Below are 24,785 nucleotides of genomic sequence, written 5' to 3' on the forward strand. Positions count from 1 at the left end.
AGGGTCGATTTCTGAAGTATGTAAGAATATTTGGAATGGAGCCCAGACAGAATTTACATTTTATTTCCCAAAGTACAGTAACTGAGTCAGACTAGATGGAAGTTATATTTCACTGGAGCATGGGTATTTAAGTGAAAGCTTTGAACCAAATACAGTAAGCATTTCAGATCATGCATCAATAAAGACCAGTTTGCAGATGCCAGGTAGTCAAGTAAAATGAGCTACGGGCACTTTCCTACTTATCTGTTAAAAGAAGAATTTAAGGAATGGGTAGGGAAATAATTCAAGTTGTTAGGGAATGTACACATTTCTTTAGAAAGGATAACTAGGCAGCAGGATAAAATGAAAATGGAATTTAAAATATGGCAGAAGTAAGAAGGAAGGAGAAGAGAAGGAAAAAACTGGGGAAGAGCCTTGCTGCCGTTAAACAAAAAACACTTAAAAGGAACTATTTAGAGGTTATCAATAAAGGATTGCAGGTGAAGGAGAATCTTACAGAACAAAAGGTGGAGAAATTGCCGAGTGCTAAAGAGAAAATAGGATTGGATAATACACATAACCTTAGAAATGTTGCTGTTAAGTAAGTATTTGTTGATAGCAACTCCACAGCACAAAAGCTATTAGCCCAATAAGTTATGCAGCAGAAAATAGAAAGAGGTGTTGGTTACCCTGGGGAGCCTATAACAAGAAAAATAACAAGAGACCATATAGAGGTATTAGAGATATTTAAAAAAATCTATGAAAATCTATATGAAACAGTGGACCTGGAAAATCCAAGACAAGGCATACAACTGCAAGGAGGGGGCAATCAGTGAATCCCTCAATGGTGCAGATATCCTCCAGGAGGGTCTAGATCAGATGAATGGTTGGTGCCAGAACCATGGCCTAAAGCTAAGTGTGAAAAAAAATGCATTATGATACCCTTTGTAAAGTCAAATACCCCTGCAAATTACAACATCAATAGCACAACCCTAAGAGTAGACTCAGAGGTGAGAGATCTAGGTACACAGATATATGGTAGCCTATACTTTGACCACCACGTGTCCAAAGTCGTCAGGAAGTCCTTTTATGTGGCACAATTTATAAGTAAAGGTATGACATCCAGATGCAAGAAAATTATAGTCCTGCTGTATTTAGCCCTAATTAAACCAATAATTCAGTACAGTGCTCCATTTGACATGTACTTGAGTAGGTACTTATAGCAGCTGGAGTGACCTCAGATGTTCCTCACAAAAAAAATCCAGGATATAAACAACATGAACTATGCGGACAGACTAAAACCCTAATCCTTTACTCCATCTCCTACTGACTATTAAGGGGTGACCTATGACTGACCTACAAGGCATTCACAAATCCAGCCCTGATGGAGCTGCTATACATCCACAAGTCAAACAGCACAAGGATCACCCAATCTAGAGAGCTAAACTTAGTCATTGACTCAAACAAAACATGCTGGAGAGACAGATATGTGTTTTAGAGATTGCTCCTTCTTTGGAACAGGCTTCCTATTCACATTAAGCAGAGCCCTTCCCTGTCCCTCTTCATACTCGGTTTGAATCAATGGATGGGGAATCATAAATTCACACCTGGGGTAGTGCCTGTGTCCCTTATGGACAGGAGCAATCTGTAAGATATTCAATTCACAGGCACAAATCCATGCCATCCTGTTGCCCCTAGGGTCATATATCAGGTAAAATCAAGTTATATTGGCTAGGCTTGTAAGGCCCATTAACCCGTTAGCCTAGTAATCTTCTATGAATGTATGAAATATTTATGGAAGACTTAAGTACATCAAGGTTAGAGGAAGACGAGCTTCAAGCTAAGATAGAAGGGGATACGATAAAAATGGTGATGTAAACTCAGTCAACAGGGAAGTCTGAAGGAACAGAGGGCATTTCTGTGGAAGTTTGGAAGCTAGAAAGGAAGAAAGTGATAAAGATCTGGAAGGTTCTGTTTAACAGTATTTTAAAAAGATGAACAGTAGCAGCATCTTGCAGGAAAGCTGTGGTGGCTGTATAACCCAAAGAGTGCAAACTGTTTAAATCCAAATTCATACAGACCAATTTCAATGTTGAACCATGATTATAAAGTGTTTATGTTTATACATGCTAACAGAATGGCCAAGGTGTTGTCAAAACTAATATATATGGATCAGTGTGAAGAAGAGATAAACATTTGACAACATTTATAGAACAGTGATGATCCACAGGGAAGCTGAGTATGAGAAAATACCAGAATTGTTGGTGGGTCGTGATGCAGAGAAGGTATTCATTAGGGTCAGCAGTGATTTTATGAGTAGGGCAGTAAAAGCATTTGTGCTCCCTAACAGAATAATGGGATTAATTAGGAAGGTATATGAAGGGTCGGGATCAAGAATTAAGGTTGGAGGATGCCAGTCTGACAAGCTATATTTGAATGCATGGACCAGTCAGGGTTGTCCTTTTTTTTCTTATTTGCTTTATACTTAGAGCCATTGGAAAAGAAAATAAGGGACTCACAAATTCAAGGATATAATCGGTATGGTAATCAAGAAAAAAGCTTTATTTGTAGATGATATTATTTTGTACTTCATAAATCCAGAAAAGATTTTTTCACGCTATAGAAAAATGAAGGTAAAACAAAGGTTGTAGTGATAAACTGTGTTATCATACATGAATTGATTCATCAATACCCATATTATGGGGACATGAAAAGATGAAGCATTAGTTGTATGCGTTAAATACCCATATTTGTGGGGACATGAAAAGATGAAATATTAGGAGTATGGGTTAAATACCCATATTTATGGGGACATGAAAAGATTAAGTATTAGGAGTATGGGTTAAATGCCTGCATCATGGGGACATGAAAAGATGAAGTATTAGGAGCATGGATTAAAAAAGATTCTGCTATAGAAAACTGGCAAAAGAATCAAGGTACAGGGATAAAAAGGTAACAGAATGGGAAGAGGCCAACAATTTATTTCAAACTAGATATTGCCTTCCCTATCAAGGAATGATCAGAATATAGGCAAAGATAAAGAAATGGGGGAGATCCTAAGCAAAATACCAGCACTGGTAGAGTTTTTAGTAGAAGCTAGAACAGAAACTGCTGTTAAAAAAGGATGAATTAGTACAGCATATAAAACATTGTATGATAATTATAAGAATCAATCAGAGGAGGTTAGAAAAGATTGAGAAAAGAGAATGGATAAACATTTCACAAAGAAACAATGGTGGTTATATGTAAGTCTCCCAAATATGCAACAAAGTCTAGAAGATTTAATTTGCTTGGAAGTGTTTACTTAGCTATTTTTATAACAAAAAACATCTATCACGTATGACGTAGGCAATGCTGCATTTATATAAATGAAAAACAAACAACATTGCCACAACTTTAATTGTAAATATTATGCATCACAGACACCATTGAGACAACTGTAGTTGCAAACATTATACATCACTTATAATCTAACCAGTCATTGTCAGTTAAGCATTATACAGCGCATTCATATCCTGCCTTCTTTTAAACCTCGTTCCTTCTCTGCATATATTGTTCCCACAATTCCCATTTTTTCCTATGTAGTTTGCTCCTTCCTTTTTCTAAAAATGCCCAATTACTGCTGTTTTGTCTCTGTTACTATCTTCACTACTTCTAATGAAGTTGGTTTAGACTTCGATTTCCATTTCCTAGTAATTGCTTTATTGGCAGCCACCATAATTAGACACAGCAAGGCCTTACCATACAATTCTGTATTATAGCTCAGAAGAATCATCTCCCCAGTCAATCCAGTCTACTCATCCAGCAAAAAATATGTTCCCAATTATCTATTACTTCCTTGTCACCTCCAACATTTGCTATCCACCTGAAGAACAATTCTTTGCAGTCTACTTGGGGTATAAAAATACCTATGTAAACACTTCCAGGCAAAGATCCTAAATCTTCTAGACTTTGTTGCATATTTGTGAGATATACGTATATCCCCCATTGTCTCTTTGTAAATTGTTTATCCAAGGTCTCTTCCCAATCCTTTCTAAGCTCCTGTGATTGATTCATATAGTTATCATAGTTATCATGCAATATTTTATATACTGTATTAATTATTCTTTTTAATGGCAGCTTCTCTTCTAGATTTTGTTAAAAACTCTACCAGTGCTAGTCTTTTGCTTAGGACCTCCTATTTTACATAGGTATTTTTATACTCCAAGTAGGCTACAAAAAATTTTTCCTCAGGTAGATAGCAAATGTTGGAGGTGTGATGGGGATGAAAAAGATAACTGAGAACATATTTTCTGGGAGGGTTTTATGTCTGCAGACTTTAAAAATTCTCTGCAGGCTACTCTATCAGAAGTACTGGGTGAGCAAATTGATATAAGTAAGGAATATTTTTTGAGCTGTGATACAGAATCAGAATTACCTAGACATAGTAAGGCCTTGCTGAGTCTAATTATGGTGGCTACCAAAAAAAAAAAAAAAAAAAAAAAAAAAGCAATTACTAGGAAGTGGAAAACAAAGTTTAAATTAACTGTACTAGAAATAGTGAATATAGTAACTGTGATAAAACAACTAGAAATAGATAGGATCTTTAGAAAAGGGTAAGAGCAAATTACATAGAAAAATGTGAATTGTGGGGACAATACATGCACATGAGGAATGATGCTTAAAAGAAGGCAGGATTTGAATGAGCTATGTAATTTTTGACTGATCAGCGATAGTGACTGGATAGATTATAAGTGATGTACAATGTTTCAGCTAAAATTATGTCAATATGTTTTTTAATATAAATGTATGATTGTCTATGTTATAAATGATAATTTAATAAAGATGTTTCTTGTTTAAAAAAAGTCAGATGTGCTTCAAGGAAGTTATGTGGGTTACAGAAGCAGTCAACACAAGGACTATCTATATGGCATATGGCCATGGACCATAATGTGGAATAATGACATAAGGGTATGGACCACCCCTTGAAGTATAAGCACTAACAGTATGTTTACAAACATCTTCAACTATGGTGGTCATTAAGCATGCCCGTCAGCAATGGCTGTACTGGTGTACATGTACAGGTGTGTGTGGATTCCCCTCTCAGATGTCTGCCAGCAGTTAGCAGTGATGTGACAAGTGGACATAGTAAAGATAGGGAGTACAATAATGACCAGGGATTAAAAAAATAAAATAAAGAATAAAATAAATATATAAGTATGACTGCAATGAAACAGTTGTAATATGATAGATCACCTACTCACGTATACACCTAAGGGTGTATAAGTGAGTATGGGCTGTTCTTATAAAAAAGAATTTACAATTGTATTTACATATGTTACCAATTCATGTAACACCGTACAAATTACAGAAGGTGTCATTACTGGGCACATAGCAGGTGCTGCGAAGAGCACTTTTGGCTAACATCAAAGAGTGAGACAATACTAATTTCATGAACTTTAATCGTACTTTGACTTAGGAATAGGGTCCATTCCCATCATGGTATTAGTAACCCAAAAGATTTGGAGAAATTAAAAAGACAGAAACCCTAAGGGTGATTTGAGGTACTGAAATGTCCATGATTCGCTGATCCGGTAAATGTTAAAGTAATTATAGCAATTGACAATATTTTGGGGTGTATTCTGCTTCTTTGGTTTAAAAAGGAGGTAATTTAACTTAATTTTAATTTACTTTATTAATTTTTTAACCAGGTAAGTGAACTGTCATCCTGGGCCTTTTTTCACCCACATCCTGAGCCATAAGATCAAGGGCAGATGCTATGTAGGGGAAGTTCAGAATAGTCAGTTAACCTACATATTTTAGGAAGGCAAAAAGGAACTGGTTGGCTTATTTAGAATACAGAGAAATCTACTGGCAGATTTTACTTAACACAACACAGTTTCCAGGAATTATTGAGAAGATCTCTATAAGTAGCCTGTTAGCTTTGAAAGCGGATAACATATGAATTTACTTGAGTTATTCAAATTTATTAACATTTTAGTGTAGGAGATATGTGTTATTTATTTATTACAATTTTTGTAGTAAGTAATTTATTTCCTTTTATTGGTTTTATTTTTGAAGAGATTATTACTTGTTTCATTATGGTAATCGATTTGGTAAAATCGATTAATTGTGTCTTTGATTTGACTGGATGTTTTTATATTTATTGTTGTGATTCCTATGATGTTTGAATCTGATGACGTTCCGTGCAGTGATTAAAGGAGTGAAAGCGCTTGGTCATTAAAGTTGGTGTAAGTGGTGTCATTCCTTTACCAGCGACCGGTTTACTTGTGGTTTGTGAATCCTGAAAATGTGAGACAGAGCTATTAACCCCTGAGGTACCATGCTCTACAGACAACAACCCCTGCACCTCTCTGGTTTTAAAGGCAGAGAGAAATGAGGGGTTGCACACTCCCTTTACAAACAAAATTAACAAAATGTACAGTTGCTGGATAGATACATGCATATTAAATTCATCCTGATATTCTTAAGTAAAATATATGCAGATGAGTTATATTTGGTTGATATATTACACCAATGGCCTGGGTGCCTTGAAACAAACTCAGTTAACTGGCAGTTAATTGAAATGGAAATATTACATTATATGAAACATTTTCGCAGATGGGCATGGTTTAACCTCTTCTCTTGGGTTTTGCAACCTTGGATTCAAAACGTTTAAGTTAGAGAGGTGGTTGTGAAATTCTCATATGGTGAGTGGAGGTGGCCTGTCTCTCTTTGAGAGACACCCCTTCATAGTTTAATCACCCTAATTTCAATGAACTGTTCATTTGAAGAGTTACTTTTCATGCAGTCATACTCAGCAGTTTGTTGATATTTCAGTGTGGCTTCTGTATCAGATTATGCATGCATTTATTTTCATTTGCTTTTTCAGACTCATCCTGAGAGTAAAACAATAAACAATTAAAGTACAAACAATGAACTACACAATATTAAAAGCAAACAAAAAATTAATCCAACATACTCCAATACTGCAAAATCTTAACCATATCTAAACTGAACAACCCAAAAGAGAATGCAGTTTAGTAGAGAAAACACTCCACATAACTTCAAACAGTCCTTTGGCACAGTAAAAGAACCCAAAAGACCAATGCAGAACTATATCTTACAATGTCTCATTTAATACCTGTAAGCCCTTTTCACAAAAGTGTCTTCTCTTTACTCCTTCCCCATGAGCTTGTGTATACCTTCTTTGAGGTCTCACTAATGTTTGCTACATGCATACTGCAACACTAAGTTCATATTTTAAATTATTCAATATAAGCATTTTTGAAATTCCTAATTCTTTGAATTTGACCTTTCACAAATGACTCTTCCTAATCAGATATTTCACAGCCTGATGTATTGCCAGACTACCCTTAATGTGTCTCATTGTATCCCAGCATCATCACTTTACTCAGTATTGGTCTAACCCATGAGGCATTACCTTGGGACCTTGCCAGACAACCAAATGTCACTTTGTCTACCTTTCCTGATGTTCTTTTTTAGTACAAAAGCTAAGAGAGCAGCACAAGTCAGAGAAAAGACACTGACTTTCTTTGTGGATGTGCAAGAATAAAACACAACAAAGATTGGGCAATTTTTTTAATACTCTAACCTTCACATTAACAGCTGTCAGATTTTTTCTTGTTTTCCACAATTCCCAATGTGCTGTCCTACATATTGGAATAGAATTCCAGTTTGCCCAGAAGAGAAAAGTGTGTCCCCCCATCAGGAATGATGGTTCTGCAGTACCATCATTGATCCAGAATACAAGCTTTGTCTGCAGTTCTAAAGTTACATAAGATGAGGATAAGACCATTCTTGACTTTTCCTGATGAGACAGATGTCAGCTGATGTCACATGCATTCTAGATCTTCGAGTCCCCTCTTCAAGAACAGTCATAAACATCAGCGGGCTACAGAAAATAGCTGGGACTTACATGCCAGTATAGCTGGTGCTTCCATTTGGCATTATTGGCAGCCGGCCTTGGTCCCAAACTGGACCATCAGCATCTCATTCTGATGTCATTTCCTGGGTGCACAAGCTGCTGAGCTCTGTTAAATTATGTAAAAGGAAATTTTATAATAACAATAATAACAGATTACATGCCTACCTAGGTTATGTAACTGCAAAGTATTCTGCAGCATTTCTGTGGTCTAGTTAATGTAAAAAGCTTCTATTTCAAACCATTACATCATTGTTTGCTTTACTGGGAAATGAGAAGTTGTCCATGTCTACAGTACCGTCTATACAAATATCAAAACTGCCAACATTTCACTGCTCTGAGACAATGTAGCCTCAAATGGAATAAACTTTTACTGACATTTCCATCAAAATTTAGCCTCTCAAACTACATATTTAATAATTTTACAGTATCAGATATTTTTAAAAAAATCATATTTGGAGAAAGATCTGCTTGTATTTCATTCTAGGAATGTGTCCCCTTTCCTTACCATGTTACTAAAGGTCATTGTTAGGGTGCAGATAAATCACTTATGCAGGCATGTTAAGAGCCAAATAGTACAGTCAAAGTAGCACAATGCAGCTCAGTCCTAATTAGCTATGCAATAGGAGCAATGCTGTGCATGTCAGAGTCAGAATAAGTAGGCAATTCATTGGCAAAAAACATAACAGGTCACATAGTGACTGGACAGAGCCACAGTGGTAACATGATCCCATAAACCCAGCAGCATGCATGTAGTGCTCACAGCAATGGACAGCCAACAGTGGGTACTAAAACCTCCACGGAGATGGGCACCAGGGTTAGCTCCAGGCTGCCAATGCAGGCGTCCAGCCACCAGTCTGTCAAGGTCAACAAGAGGCCTGCCAGCTCCTGCTGGAGGCAGACCACCAGAACACTGGTTACAGACCACCAAAGGACACCAGGGAGCCCTCCAAGTTGCCCCCTGCTGGATGATCTTTATATTACCCTTCATAGAGATAGGCCCAGAGGTAGCTGGGACCCAGCAGCTGATGACAAGGCAGGCACAGTGTGCTGACCATTGCTGTACCATAGCTGGCACCATATGAAATATGAACATAAATTGAGTTAAGCAAAATAAATAAAGACAACTAAAAACACAAAAGAATACCGTGATAAAGAGAGAAACACAAAAGTAAATATCAGTAATGTGCGCTACCATGGGTGGCAGCACAGTCTCTGAAGGAGTAAAATGTTGAGTATACAATGGCAAACCAAAAACAATGCAGAGGTGTGACAAGGTGTGACACAAATATACTTCAATCCACATCCAGTGAAACAGCTACTGTATGTTGCCCATGGAATCTACCACCCCATCTCTTCAGGATCCATGAAAGCCAAGTCATGCCTGACACCCCGACTCTGGGAGCAACTTTGACACTTTCACATACATCAACAGTGGGTAGTGACACCCACACAGAGCATGGGGTCAGGGGTCAAGATCAGCAGGCTGGTGACCATCAACATCATGGTTCCCACTATTTGCCCAAAATGGGTGTTAAAATGGATACTATATAGCAGATGAATTGCCATCTAGGCACAGGCAAATGGCAACATGACCATGGCAGTGTAGGTTGGTGTACATCACAGCCTGCGTGATGACATAGATAAGGGATTCACTTAACTGAAGGATACTTTAGACAGGCACATGGGTAGTTTGACTGCCTCCATAGGTCGATTTGCTTCTACACATCAGGGCAATGCCATTCCTGTGGCAGACACCCATTATACATTTTAACTGTACAGATTTCTGCCCCATATTTCTGGTCTATTTCGCATAAAATTGTGGTTTTCTGGCAAATTGTTGTTAAATCATTGAGGAGTGAAGTCAGAAGATAATGACAGACATTTGAGGTTCAGACTTCATACACTCCAGAAAGTTCATGCTAAAGCAAAACCTGTTATTCTATCAACTTTCTAAGTTTTTAAGAGAAATATTTTAAAAAGCATTCCTATTTGTGGGCCTTTGTCCCCATTATGTATGGTTTTGTCCATATTTCTTTGCTGTAAGTGGTTGAGAGGTAGGACACCCATCTATCTCCACTGTGGGTACATCCTACAGGACAGGAATGTCGCAGGTGTCCCTGTGCCTGGTGAGTAAGACGTGACTGCCTATGCAGCTGTAGCCTACATGGTGGTCAAGTACATTGCAAGAACTGGTGGTTAGGGTATTATTGTTCGCATTCGTCCTTGTCGACCTTTCCTCTGAGAAGATGCACCTGGGGCCAAGGATGTTCCTACCTGAGAACCCACAACACCTGTCAAACACACATACACAAAGTGCAACCGTATCTGCTGAAGCTTTGTCTCTTGGAACTCATACTGAGCAAGTATCCACTATAACTGAACATTTACACCCTCAAAAAGCACTACCTCCTTACAGCACAGTATATCCAGTTCTCCCTAATCTCCTGTTCACATCACACACTCTCTAACCACCCCCCCATTGTACCTGTTACTGATCCTCATTACCCTGCATAAGTGCGTCCTGCCCTCACTTCTGTGTTATATGGGGTAGGTGATTCTGAGGCATGATGTGGCCAGTCAATGCACTAAACAGCACTGTCTAGGTGTAATACTGCACACATCAGCTGCACTAAACAGCAGCATCTAGGTGTAATACTGCATACATCAGCTGCACTAAACAGCACCATCTAGGTGTAATACTCCATACATCAGCTGCACTAAACAGCACCGTCTAGGTGTAACACTGCATGCATCAGCTGCACTAAACAGCACCGTCTAGGTGTAATACTGCATACATCAGCTGCACTAAACAGCACTGTCTAGGTGTAATACTGCATACATCAGCTGCACTAAACAGCACCATCTAGGTGTAATACTGCATACATCAGCTGCACTAAACAGCACCGTCTAGGTGTAATACTGCATACATCAGCTGCACTAAACAGCACCGTCTAGGTGTAATACTGCATACATCAGCTGCACTAAAGAGCACAGTCTAGATGTAATACTGCATACATCAGCTGCACTAAAAAGCACCATCTAGGTGTAATACTGCATGCATCAGCTGCACTAAACAGCACCATCTAGGTGTAATACTGCATACATCAGCTGCACTAAACAGCACCGTCTAGGTGTAATACTGCATACATCAGCTGCACTAAAGAACACCATCTAGGTGAAATACTGCATACATCAGCTGCACTAAACAGCACCGTCTAGGTGTAATACTGCATGCATCAGCTGCACTAAACAGCACAGTCTAGGTGTAATACTGCATACATCAGCTGCACTAAACAGCACCTTCTAGGTGTAATACTGCATACATCAGCTGCACTAAACAGCACCGTCTAGGTGTAATACTGCATACATCAGCTGCACTAAACAGCACCATCTAGGTGCAATACTGCATACATCAGCTGCACTAAACAGCACCTTCTAGGTGTAATACTGCATACATCAGCTGCACTAAACAGCACCGCCTAGGTGTAATACTGCATACATCAGCTGCACTAAACAGCACCTTCTAGGTGTAATACTGCATACATCAGCTGCACTAAACAGCACCGTCTAGGTGTAATACTGTATACATCAGCTGCACTAAACAGCACCATCTAGGTGTAATACTGCATACATCATCTGCACTAAACAGCACCATTTAGGTGTAATACTGCATACATCAGCTGCACTAAACAGCACAGTCTAGGTGTAATACTGCATACATCAGCTGCACTAAACAGCACAGTCTAGATGTAATACTGCATACATCAGCTGCACTAAACAGCACCATCTAGGTGTAATACTGCATACATCAGCTGCATTAAACAGCACAGTCTAGGTGTAATACGGAATACATCAGCTGCACTAAACAGCACCGTCTAGGTGTAATACTGCATACATCAGCTGCACGAAACAGCACAGTCTAGGTGTAATACTGCATACATCAGCTGCACTAAACAGCACCATCTAGGTGTAATACTGCATACATCAGCTGTACTAAACAGCACCGCCTAGGTGTAATACTGCATACATCAGCTGCACTAAACAGCACAGTCTAGGTGTAATACTGCATACATCAGCTGCACTAAACAGCACCATCTAGGTGTAATACTGCATACATCAGCTGCACTAAACAGCACCGTCTAGGTGTAATACTGCATACATCAGCTGCACTAAACAGCATCTTCTAGGTGTAATACTGCATACATCAGCTGCACTAAACAGCACCGTCTAGGTGTAATACTGCATACATCAACTGCACTAAACAGCACCTTCTAGGTGTAATACTGCATACATCAGCTGCACTAAACAGCACCGTCTAGGTGTAATACTGCATATATCGCTGCACTAAACAGCACCATCTAGGTGTAATACTGCATACATCAGCTTTAGTCTTTGCTATGTCCATTCTAGCTAAACAGCACCGTCTAGGTGTAATACTGCATACATCAGCTGCACTAAACAGCACCATCTAGGTGTAATACTGCATACATCAGCTGCACTAAACAGCGCCGTCTAGGTGTAATACTGCATACATCAGCTGCACTAAACAGCACTGTCTAGGTGTAATACTGCATACATCAGCTGCACTAAACAGCACCGTCTAGGTGCAATACTGCATGCATCAGCTGCACTAAACAGCACCGTCTAGGTGTAATACTGCATACATCAGCTGCACTAAACAGCACTGTCTAGGTGTAATACTGCATACATCAGCTGCACTAAACAGCACCACCTAGGTGTAATACTGCATACATCAGCTGCACTAAACAGCACCGTCTAGGTGTAATACTGCATACATCAGCTGCACTAAACAGCACCGTCTAGGTGTAATACTGCATACATCAGCTGCACTAAAGAGCACCGTCTAGGTGAAATACTGCATACATCAGCTGCACGAAACAGCACAGTCTAGGTGTAATACTGCATACATCAGCTGCACTAAACAGCACCATCTAGGTGTAATACTGCATACATCAGCTGTACTAAACAGCACCGCCTAGGTGTAATACTGCATACATCAGCTGCACTAAACAGCACAGTCTAGGTGTAATACTGCATACATCAGCTGCACTAAACAGCACCATCTAGGTGTAATACTGCATACATCAGCTGCACTAAACAGCACCGTCTAGGTGTAATACTGCATACATCAGCTGCACTAAACAGCATCTTCTAGGTGTAATACTGCATACATCAGCTGCACTAAACAGCACCGTCTAGGTGTAATACTGCATACATCAGCTGCACTAAACAGCACCTTCTAGGTGTAATACTGCATACATCAGCTGCACTAAACAGCACCGTCTAGGTGTAATACTGCATATATCGCTGCACTAAACAGCACCATCTAGGTGTAATACTGCATACATCAGCTTTAGTCTTTGCTATGTCCATTCTAGCTAAACAGCACCGTCTAGGTGTAATACTGCATACATCAGCTGCACTAAACAGCACCATCTAGGTGTAATACTGCATACATCAGCTGCACTAAACAGCGCCGTCTAGGTGTAATACTGCATACATCAGCTGCACTAAACAGCACTGTCTAGGTGTAATACTGCATACATCAGCTGCACTAAACAGCACCGTCTAGGTGCAATACTGCATGCATCAGCTGCACTAAACAGCACCGTCTAGGTGTAATACTGCATACATCAGCTGCACTAAACAGCACTGTCTAGGTGTAATACTGCATACATCAGCTGCACTAAACAGCACCACCTAGGTGTAATACTGCATACATCAGCTGCACTAAACAGCACCGTCTAGGTGTAATACTGCATACATCAGCTGCACTAAACAGCACCGTCTAGGTGTAATACTGCATACATCAGCTGCACTAAACAGCACAGTCTAGGTGTAATACTGCATACATCAGCTGCACTAAACAGCACCATCTAGGTGTAATACTGCATGCATCAGCTGCACTAAACAGCACCATCTAGGTGTAATACTGCATACATCAGCTGCACTAAACAGCACCGTCTAGGTGTAATACTGCATACATCAGCTGCACTAAAGAGCACCGTCTAGGTGAAATACTGCATACATCAGCTGCACTAAACAGCACCATCTAGGTGTAATACTGCATGCATCAGCTGCACTAAACAGCACAGTCTAGGTGTAATACTGCATACATCAGCTGCACTAAACAGCACCTTCTAGGTGTAATACTGCATACATCAGCTGCACTAAACAGCATCGTCTAGGTGTAATACTGCATACATCAGCTGCACTAAACAGCACCTTCTAGGTGTAATACTGCATACATCAGCTGCACTAAACAGCACCTTCTAGGTGTAATACTGCATACATCAGCTGCACTAAACAGCATCGTCTAGGTGTAATACTGCATACATCAGCTGCACTAAACAGCACCTTCTAGGTGTAATACTGCATACATCAGCTGCACTAAACAGCACTGTCTAGGTGTAATACTGCATACATCAGCTGCACTAAACAGCACCGTCTAGGTGCAATACTGCATGCATCAGCTGCACTAAACAGCACCATTTAGGTGTAATACTGCATACATCAGCTGCACTAAACAGCACAGTCTAGATGTAATACTGCATACATCAGCTGCACTAAACAGCACCATCTAGGTGTAATACTGCATACATCAGCTGCATTAAACAGCACAGTCTAGGTGTAATACTGAATACATCAGCTGCACTAAACAGCACCGTCTAGGTGTAATACTGCATACATCAGCTGCACGAAACAGCACAGTCTAGGTGTAATACTGCATACATCAGCTGCACTAAACAGCACCATCTAGGTGTAATACTGCATACATCAGCTGCACTAAACAGCACCGTCTAGGTGTAATACTGCATACATCAGCTGCACTAAACAGCACCTTCTAGGTGTAATACTGCATACATCAGCTGCACTAAACAGCACCGTCTAGGTGTAATACTGCATATATCAGCTGCACTAAACAGCACAGTCTAGGTGTAATACTGCATACATCAGCTTTAGTCTTTGCTGTGTCCATTCTAGCTAAACAGCACCGTCTAGGTGTAATACTGCATACATCAGCTGCACTAAACAGCACCATCTAGGTGTAATACTGCATACATCAGCTGCACTAAACAGCACCGTCTAGGTGTAATACTGCATACATCAGCTGCACTAAACAGCACTGTCTAGGTGTAATACTGCATACATCAGCTGCACTAAACAGCACCATGTAGGTGTAATACTGCATACATCAGCTGCACTAAACAGCACCATCTAGGTGTAATGCTGCATACATCAGCTGCACTAAACAGCACCGTCTAGGTGTAATACTGCATACATCAGCTGCACTAAACAGCACCGTCTAGGTGTAATACTGCATACATCAGCTGCACTAAACCGCACCATCTAGGTGTAATACTGCATACATCAGCTGCACTAAACAGCACCATCTAGGTGTAATACTGCATACATCAGCTGCACTAAACAGCACGATCTAGGTGTAATACTGCATACATCAGCTGCACTAAACAGCACCATCTAGGTGTAATACTGCATACATCAGCTGCACTAAACAGCACCATCTAGGTGTAATACTGCATACATCAGCTGCACTAAACAGCACTGTCTAGGTGTAATACTGCATACATCAGCTGCACTAAACAGCACCATCTAGGTGTAATACTGCATACATCAGCTGCACTAAACAGCACAGTCTAGGTGTAATACTGCATACATCAGCTTTAGTCTTTGCTGTGTCCATTCTAGCTAAACAGCACCATCTAGGTGTAATACTGCATACATCAGCTGCACTAAACAGCACCATCTAGGTGTAATACTGCATACATCAGCTTTAGTCTTTGCTGTGTCCATTCTAGCTAAACAGCACCTTCTAGGTGTAATACTGCATACATCAGCTTTAGTCTTTGCTGTGTCTATTCTAGCTAAACAGCACAGTCTAGGTGTAATACTGCACACATCAGCTTTAGTCTTTGCTGTGTCCATTCTAGCTAAACAGCACCATCTAGGTGTAATACTGCATAAATCAGCTTTAGTCTTTGCTGTGTCCATTCTAGCTAAACAGCACAGTCTAGGTGTAATACTGCATACATCAGCTGCACTAAACAGCACCGTCTAGGTGTAATACTGCATACATCAGCTGCACTAAACAGCACCTTCTAGGTGTAATACTGCATACATCAGCTGCACTAAACAGCACAATCTAGGTGTAATACTGCATACATCAGCTGCACTAAACAGCACAGTCTAGATGTAATACTGCATACATCAGCTGCACTAAACAGCACCATCTAGGTGTAATACTGCATACATCAGCTGCATTAAACAGCACAGTCTAGGTGTAATACTGAATACATCAGCTGCACTAAACAGCACCATCTAGGTGTAATACTGCATACATCAGCTGCACTAAACAGCACAGTCTAGGTGTAATACTGCATACATCAGCTGCACTAAACAGCACCATCTAGGTGTAATACTGCATACATCAGCTGCACTAAACAGCACCGCCTAGGTGTAATACTGCATACATCAGCTGCACTAAACAGCACAGTCTAGGTGTAATACTGCATACATCAGCTGCACTAAACAGCACCATCTAGGTGTAATACTGCATACATCAGCTGCACTAAACAGCACCGTCTAGGTGTAATACTGCATACATCAGCTGCACTAAACAGCACCTTCTAGGTGTAATACTGCATACATCAGCTGCACTAAACAGCACCGTCTAAGTGTAATACTGCATACATCAGCTGCACTAAACAGCATCTTCTAGGTGTAATACTGCATACATCAGCTGCACTAAACAGCACCGTCTAGGTGTAATACTGCATACATCAGCTGCACTAAACAGCACCATTTAGGTGTAATACTGCATACATCAGCTGCACTAAACAGCACAGTCTAGGTGTAATGCTGCATACATCAGCTGCACTAAACAGCACCGTCTAGGTGTAATACTGCATACATCAGCTGCACTAAACAGCACCATCTAGGTGTAATACTGCATACATCAGCTGCACTAAACAGCACCATCTAGGTGTAATACTGCATACATCAGCTGCACTAAACAGCACCATCTAGGTGTAATACTGCATACATCAGCTGCACTAAACAGCACCATCTAGGTGTAATACTGCATACATCAGCTGCACTAAACAGCACCTTCTTGGTGTAATACTGCATACATCAGCTGCACTAAACAGCACCGTCTAGGTGTAATACTGCATATATCAGCTGCACTAAACAGCACCGTCTAGGTGTAATACTGCATACATCAGCTTTAGTCTTTGCTGTGTCCGTTCTAGCTAAACAGCACCGTCTAGGTGTAATACTGCATACATCAGCTGCACTAAACAGCACCATCTAGGTGTAATACTGCATACATCAGCTGCACTAAACAGCACCGTCTAGGTGTAATACTGCATACATCAGCTGCACTAAACAGCACCGTCTAGGTGTAATACTGTATACATCAGCTGCACTAAACAGCATCATCTAGGTGTAATACTGCATACATCAGCTGCACTAAACAGCACCATCTAGGTGTAATACTGCATACATCAGCTGCACTAAACAGCACGATCTAGGTGTAATACTGCATACATCAGCTGCACTAAACAGCACCATCTAGGTGTAATACTGCATACATCAGCTGCACTAAACAGCACCATCTAGGTGTAATACTGCATACATCAGCTGCCCTAAACAGCACCATCTAGGTGTAATACTGCATACATCAGCTGCACTAAACAGCACAGTCTAGGTGTAATACTGCATACATCAGCTTTAGTCTTTGCTGTGTCCATTCTAGCTAAACAGCACCTTCTAGGTGTAATACTGCATACATCAGCTGCACTAAACAGCACCATCTAGGTGTAATACTGCATACATCAGCTGCACTAAACAGCGCCATTTAGGTGTAATACTGCATACATCAGCTGCACTAAACAGCACAATCTAGGTGTAATACTGCATACATCAGCTGCACTAAACAGCACGATCTAGGTGTAATACTGCATACATCAGCTGCACTAAACAGCACCATCTAGGTGTAATACTGCATACATCAGCTGCACTAAACAGCACCGTCTAGGTGTAATACTGCATACATCAGCTGCACTAAACAGCACAGTCTAGGTGTAATACTGCATACATCAGCTTTAGTCTTTGCTGTGTCCATTCTAGCTAAACAGCACCTTCTAGTTGTAATACTGCATACATCAGCTGCACTAAACAGCACCATCTAGGTGTAATACTGCATACATCAGCTGCACTAAACAGCACCATCTAGGTGTAATACTGCATACATCAGCTGCACTAAACAGCACCATCTAGGTGTAATACTGCATACATCAGCTTTAGTCTTTGCTGTGTCCATTCTAGCTAAACAGCACCTTCTAGGTGTAATACTGCATACATCAGCTTTAGTCTTTGCTGTGTCCATTCTAGCTAAACAGCACAGTCTAGGTGTAATACTGCATACATCAGCTTTAGTCTTTGCTGTGTCCAAACCGTGAATGGCCAGCTAAGCGAATTTTTTCTTAGGGAAAGAATTTTCTTGGCCGTTAATGGGAGTTTGCCCTTTCCCCAAAGTGGAGCGATCTCGGAGTTATTATATTTAGTTAGGGAGAGTGTGGGGGGCAAAGCCCCCCACTTAATTCAGGTTGAAAGAATTTTGTTTTGTGTAACAGCCAAGTGAACTGTTTCCATGGGAAAAATTTGCATAGCTGATCGTTCGCGATTTTGCTCTTTCGATCTTTAAGTGTCAATCTTTTGTAGTTCAACAAGCTAAAGTTTCGTCAAATTAATAGGGACCCTAAATATATATGGGTCTACTTCACATGACTGAAAACTCATTTGACTGAGACCACAATAGTTAATTTTCAAAATACTAAAAACTCATTTGACTGAATCTCATTATACTGAAAGCTTACAATGGTGAATTTCAAAATACTAAATTTTAAACCATAGACATGCACACTTATAACATCAATGACTAACCCTTTCCAGAACTTAAAAACTACTTACTTATTCTTAACAGAAACCGGATGATATAAAACCAAACTAGGTGGGGGGCTATGCCCCCCACATCCCCTCTAACTATATATACTAACAACAGGATCGCACTACAGTGGGTAAAAGAGCATATACCTTTTACTTACCTTACGGTACTCTACACACTGGCACTACTGATGGGAATGCACAAAACATCCACCATATTACTTTAGATACGTCCCATAAAAAATGTAAAGAGACATATCCACATTTAGAAACATTATGACACTACTTTCGACATGACCATCGGTATTCTGACAGTCAGCACTGTAAGTTACAGAAATTCTTTTTATCACAAGCAAGTCACAGGTGAAGGGATATCCACATCATGTCTATGGCTTAGAATTCAGTATAATGAGATTCAGTCAAATGAGTTTTCAGTATTTTGAAAATTAGGTATTGTGGTCTCAGTCAAATGAAATTCAGTCAAATGTGTTTTCAGTCATGTGAAGCAGACCGATATATCTATATATATATATATATATATATATATATATATATATATATATATATATATACATACATATATGGATCTATTTCACAAGGCCGAAATCCAAAATTACCTAAGATTAATTTGCTGAGATGAAAAGAGTGAAACTTTAATTTACTGAACAGGAAAGTGATTCTCAGGATCACTAAACCCACCCAGGTGGGGGGCTTCATCCCCCCCAAATTCCTCAACTATATATATCAACTCCAGGATTGCACTACAGTGGGGAAAAGGGCATATTCAACAATATTGGGCAAGTGTTTGCTTACCCTGAGAAACACTTTATCATTCGATAAATTAAAGTTTCACTCTTTTTGTCTCAGCAAATTCATCTTTAGTTACTTCAGATTTCACCTTTGTGAAAGGATATATATATATATATATATATATATATATATATATATATATATATATATATATACATACACACACACACACACACACACACACACACACACACACACACATGCGCGCGCACACACACACACAAACATATAGCACACACACACATATATATATATATATATATATATATGGGTCTACTTTGTTTCGTTGACTCTCATTTCACTGAATTTCATTTCACCCGACCACTTCACTGAAAACTCAGATTACTGAAAACTCATTTCACTGAACTGCAGTTAGTATATATGGCACTGTGTTTAGTACTGTAAGGCAAGTAGAAAGGTATATGCCCTTTTCCCCACTGTAGGGCAATCCTGGAGTTAGTCTATATAGTTAGAGTTGGTGTGTGGGGCACAGCCCCCCACATTGGGGTATGTGGGGGGGCTTAGTTTGAGTACATATTGTCTTCTGGAGAGAGTTAGTCATTAGTGTTGCAACTATGCATGTTTATTGTTTAAAATTTATTGCTTTGAAGTTTTTTGTAAAATACAATATAAAACAAACAAGATGGGGGGATATGCCTCACAGCTCCCAATCCCCCCACACACCCCAACTATATATACTAATTCCAGAATTGCACTACAGTGGGGAAAAGGGCATATACCTTTTACTTGCCTTACAGTACTCTATACAGTGCCATATATACTAAGCTCTGTTTAGTGAAATGAGATTCAGTGAAAAGAGTTTTCAGTAATTTGGGTTTCCAGCGATGTGGTCGGGGTGAAATGAAATTCAGTGAAATGAGATTCATAAAACAAAGTAGATATATATATATATACATATATATATATATATATATATATATATATACATATATATATATATATATATATATATATATGGGTCTACTACTTTACAACGAATTATCACTTAACCAAAAACAAAAAGTAGAATCCCACTTCAGCTAAACTGCACTTCAAAGAAAGTGCACTTTCGCTAAAGTCTAAGTGCCCGACCGCCACACAAATAAAAAAACAATAACAAAAACATGTTTTTGCAGGGGGCCAAGCCCCCTGCACCCCCCCAGACACACCCTACTTAAATATACCAACTCTGAGATCGCACTACGGTGAGGAAAAGGGAATATTCCCATTCCGTGCTGAACTGTGATCTCCTTAGTCAGTTTTCGAAGTTTCAGTACTTCAAACAAGTGAGTTTGTACAACTGAAGTTCGAAAACAGTAGACCTCACACACACACATACACACACACATATATATATATATATATATATATATATATATATATACACACAACACATACACACACACACACACACATATATATATATATATATATATATATATATATTTTTTTTTTTTTTTTTTTTTTTTTTTTTTAATTTAGAAAACTAGGCAACTGGTCTCTTTTCAGGTGAGACTTGAGGTGGTATTCTTAATGAGCAGTGGAAATTTTCCAGGGCAGCAGGGAACTTCCCCTACTCTTTTTGATAAGTGCAGTGGGATCTTTAAATCTACCTAAGTGACCATCAACTCAGGCATACGGGGCCTTGGCTTAACATCTCATCCAAAGGATGGCAAACTCAGGAATGCAATGCCTAATGCTGCATTGTAGTGTCAGTATTGGAAAATTAATCCAACTACTTCATGTAGAATTATGCAAAATATTACAGCAACAGTTGAAATACAGACTCTAAATGACAATAGCTGTAATGGAAATGCTGCACATTCGCAATTGAAATGGCACACAGATAACTCACTCAAAGGACCTTAACCTGGTAAGTAACATCAACAGAACTTGCTGGAAAGACAGATTTGTCTCACAGAGGTTGCCCTACCTTTGGAACAAGGTTTCTATTCATGTTAAACAAAGCCCCTCATTGGCCTTATTTAAGCACAATTTGAACGATTGCATGGGTAACCAGAAATTCACCCCAGGGGTTCCACTTGGGTACCTCTTGGACAGGAGTAGTAGGTGCTGATTTTAGTGTCTGCTTGAACCAGACACCCTTGGGAACATGGGTTGAACTTGGCTAGGTTTGTTAGGGCCATTATCCTTGTAATATCCTATGATCTTATGAACACTACAGTAATGGCTATGAATCTATAATTTTAAAACAGTTGAAATAAAATGTAAAACTTCAAAAGCATCATCGGCAAAAACAAAAAAAATTAAAACAAATGAAATAAAATATAAAACTTCAAAAGCATCATTGCCAAAAACAAGATATCAGAGCTAAAAAAGAGACAAAATACATCCGTCAATTTCTATTCAAATTTCAAAGACATTGGAGTTAAATCTAGACAATAAAACAATAAGCACGATCAAAATGAGTCAGTTTTGTTCATTTGGGACTGTGGTTATCAAGGAAAGATGGCCATGAAATATTGCATATTCACATTTGCAGAGAAAGTAAATGTCTAATTTGTGAGACAGTAGCATGAGTTAGGATCAAGTAACAAGGTAAATGATAAACAGGTACATCAAGAAGAGAACAGTGACAAAACCAAGGTAGAGTCCACAGGTGAGATGTAGAGGAAGGGAGGGATGGGTCCACAGGTACGACACAGAGGAAGAGAAGGATGAGTCCACAGGTGAGATGTAGAGTAAGAGAAGGTAGAGTCCACAGGTGAGATGTAGAGTAAGAGAGGGATGAGTCCACAGGTAAGATGTAGAGTAAGAGAGGGATGGGTCCACAGGTAAGATGTAGAGTAAGAGAGGGATGAATCCACAGGTAAGATGTAGAGTAAGAGAAGGATGAATCCACAGGTGAGATGTAGAGTAAGAGAGGGATGAATCCACAGGTAAGATGTAGAGTAAGAGAAGGATGAATCCACAGGTAAGATGTAGAATAAGAGAAGGATGAATCCACAGGTGAGATGTAGAGTAAGAGAGGGATGAATCCACAGGTAAGATGTAGAGTAAGAGAAGGATGAGTCCACAGGTAAGATGTAGAGTAAGAGAGGGATGGGTCCACAGGTAAGATGTAGAGTAAGAGAGGGATGAATCCACAGGTAAGATGTAGAGTAAGAGAGGTATGAATCCACAGGTAAGACACAGAGGAAGAGAAGGATGAGTCCACAGGTGAGATGTAGAGTAAGAGAGGGATGAATCCACAGGTAAGACACAGAGGAAGAAAAGGATGAGTCCACATGTGAGATGTAGTAAGAGAGGGATGGGTCCACAGGTAAGATGTAGAATAAGAGAAGGATGAGTCCACAGGTGAGATGTAGAGTAAGAGAGGGATGAATCCACAGGTAAGATGTAGAATAAGAGAAGGATGAGTCCACATGTAAGATGTAGAGTAAGAGAAGGATGAGTCCACAGGTGAGATGTAGAATAAGAGAAGGATGAATCCACAGGTAAGATGTAGAATAAGAGAAGGATGAGTCCACAGGTAAGATGTAGAGTAAAAGAAGGATGAGTCCACAGGTAAGATGTAGAGTAAGAGAAGGATGAGTCCACAGGTAAGATGTAGAGTAAGAGAAGGATGAGTCCACAGGTAAGATGTAGAGTAAGAGAAGGATGAGTCCACAGGTAAGATGTAGAGTAAGAGAGGGATGGGTCCACAGGTAAGATGTAGAATAAGAGAAGGATGAGTCCACAGGTGAGATGTAGAGTAAGAGAGGGATGGGTCCACAGGTAAGATGTAGAATAAGAGAAGGATGAGTCCACAGGTGAGATGTAGAGTAAGAGAGGGATGGGTCCACAGGTAAGATGTAGAATAAGAGAAGGATGAGTCCACAGGTGAGATGTAGAGTAAGAGAGGGATGAATCCACAGGTAAGATGTAGAATAAGAGAAGGATGAGTCCACAGGTAAGATGTAGAATAAGAGAAGGATGAGTCCACAGGTGAGATGTAGAATAAGAGAAGGATGAATCCACAGGTAAGATGTAGAATAAGAGAAGGATGAGTCCACAGGTAAGATGTAGAGTAAGAGAAGGATGAGTCCACAGGTAAGATGTAGAGTAAGAGAAGGATGAGTCCACAGGTAAGATGTAGAGTAAGAGAAGGATGAGTCCACAGGTAAGATGTAGAGTAAGAGAAGGATGAGTCCACAGGTAAGATGTAGAGTAAGAGAAGGATGAGTCCACAGGTAAGACACAGAGTAAGAGAAGGATGAGTTCATAGGTAAGATGTAGAATAAGAGAAGGATGAGTCCACAGGTAAGATGTAGAGTAAGAGAAGGATGAGTCCACAGGTAAGATGTAGAGTAAGAGAAGGATGAGTCCACAGGTGAGATGTAGAGTAAGAGAAGGATGAGTCCACAGGTAAGACGTAGAGTAAGAGAAGGATTTGTCCACACATAAGACAGAGAGTAAGAGAAGGATGAGTCCACAGGTTTTGTACCTCACCTGTAGTCTTTATGCACACCACCAAACCTTAACTCCCCCTTTTACAGCTATATCACAACATACAAGGAGTATAAAACATCACATAACTTATACCGTTTATATACCCTAATACATCTAACAATTAAACAAGCAGCCTAAACCAATGAATCAATAAACATGAACAACATAAAGTCGGTACTTATAAGTGTGGAAGTAAGGGGTATAAGTTAGATGTTACACATCAAGAGAAAAGACCAGTTTATTTTGTCTCTACATACAGTGTTATCAATGATGTTTTAATAGATATTGTTAAACACTACTGGAATGTTTTGTTTAGATCAATGAACCTAAAAAATGTATTGTCTAGGTCTTTAGGCATTTCATTTCATAGAGGTAGGAATTTAAAAGATATTTTGGTACATAATAAATTTAAATATCCCACTGAGACATTGCAATATAGGACCATGCAGAGACTAGGAACTTCACCCTGTTGTCATTGCAATGTTTGTCATTATATTGTTCCAACTTTTAAGTATATAAATGGCCATGTATTTGAGGTTAAAAATATATATAGCTGTAATACTGAAGGTATTATTTATGCATTGAAAGTCCGTGTAACCTTGTATATACAGGAGAAATTAAAAGGAAG

This window comes from Protopterus annectens, chromosome 10.part0, assembly GCF_019279795.1.
Source record: "Protopterus annectens isolate FY-2018-M chromosome 10.part0, PAN1.0, whole genome shotgun sequence".
Lineage (NCBI taxonomy): Eukaryota > Metazoa > Chordata > Ceratodontiformes > Protopteridae > Protopterus > Protopterus annectens.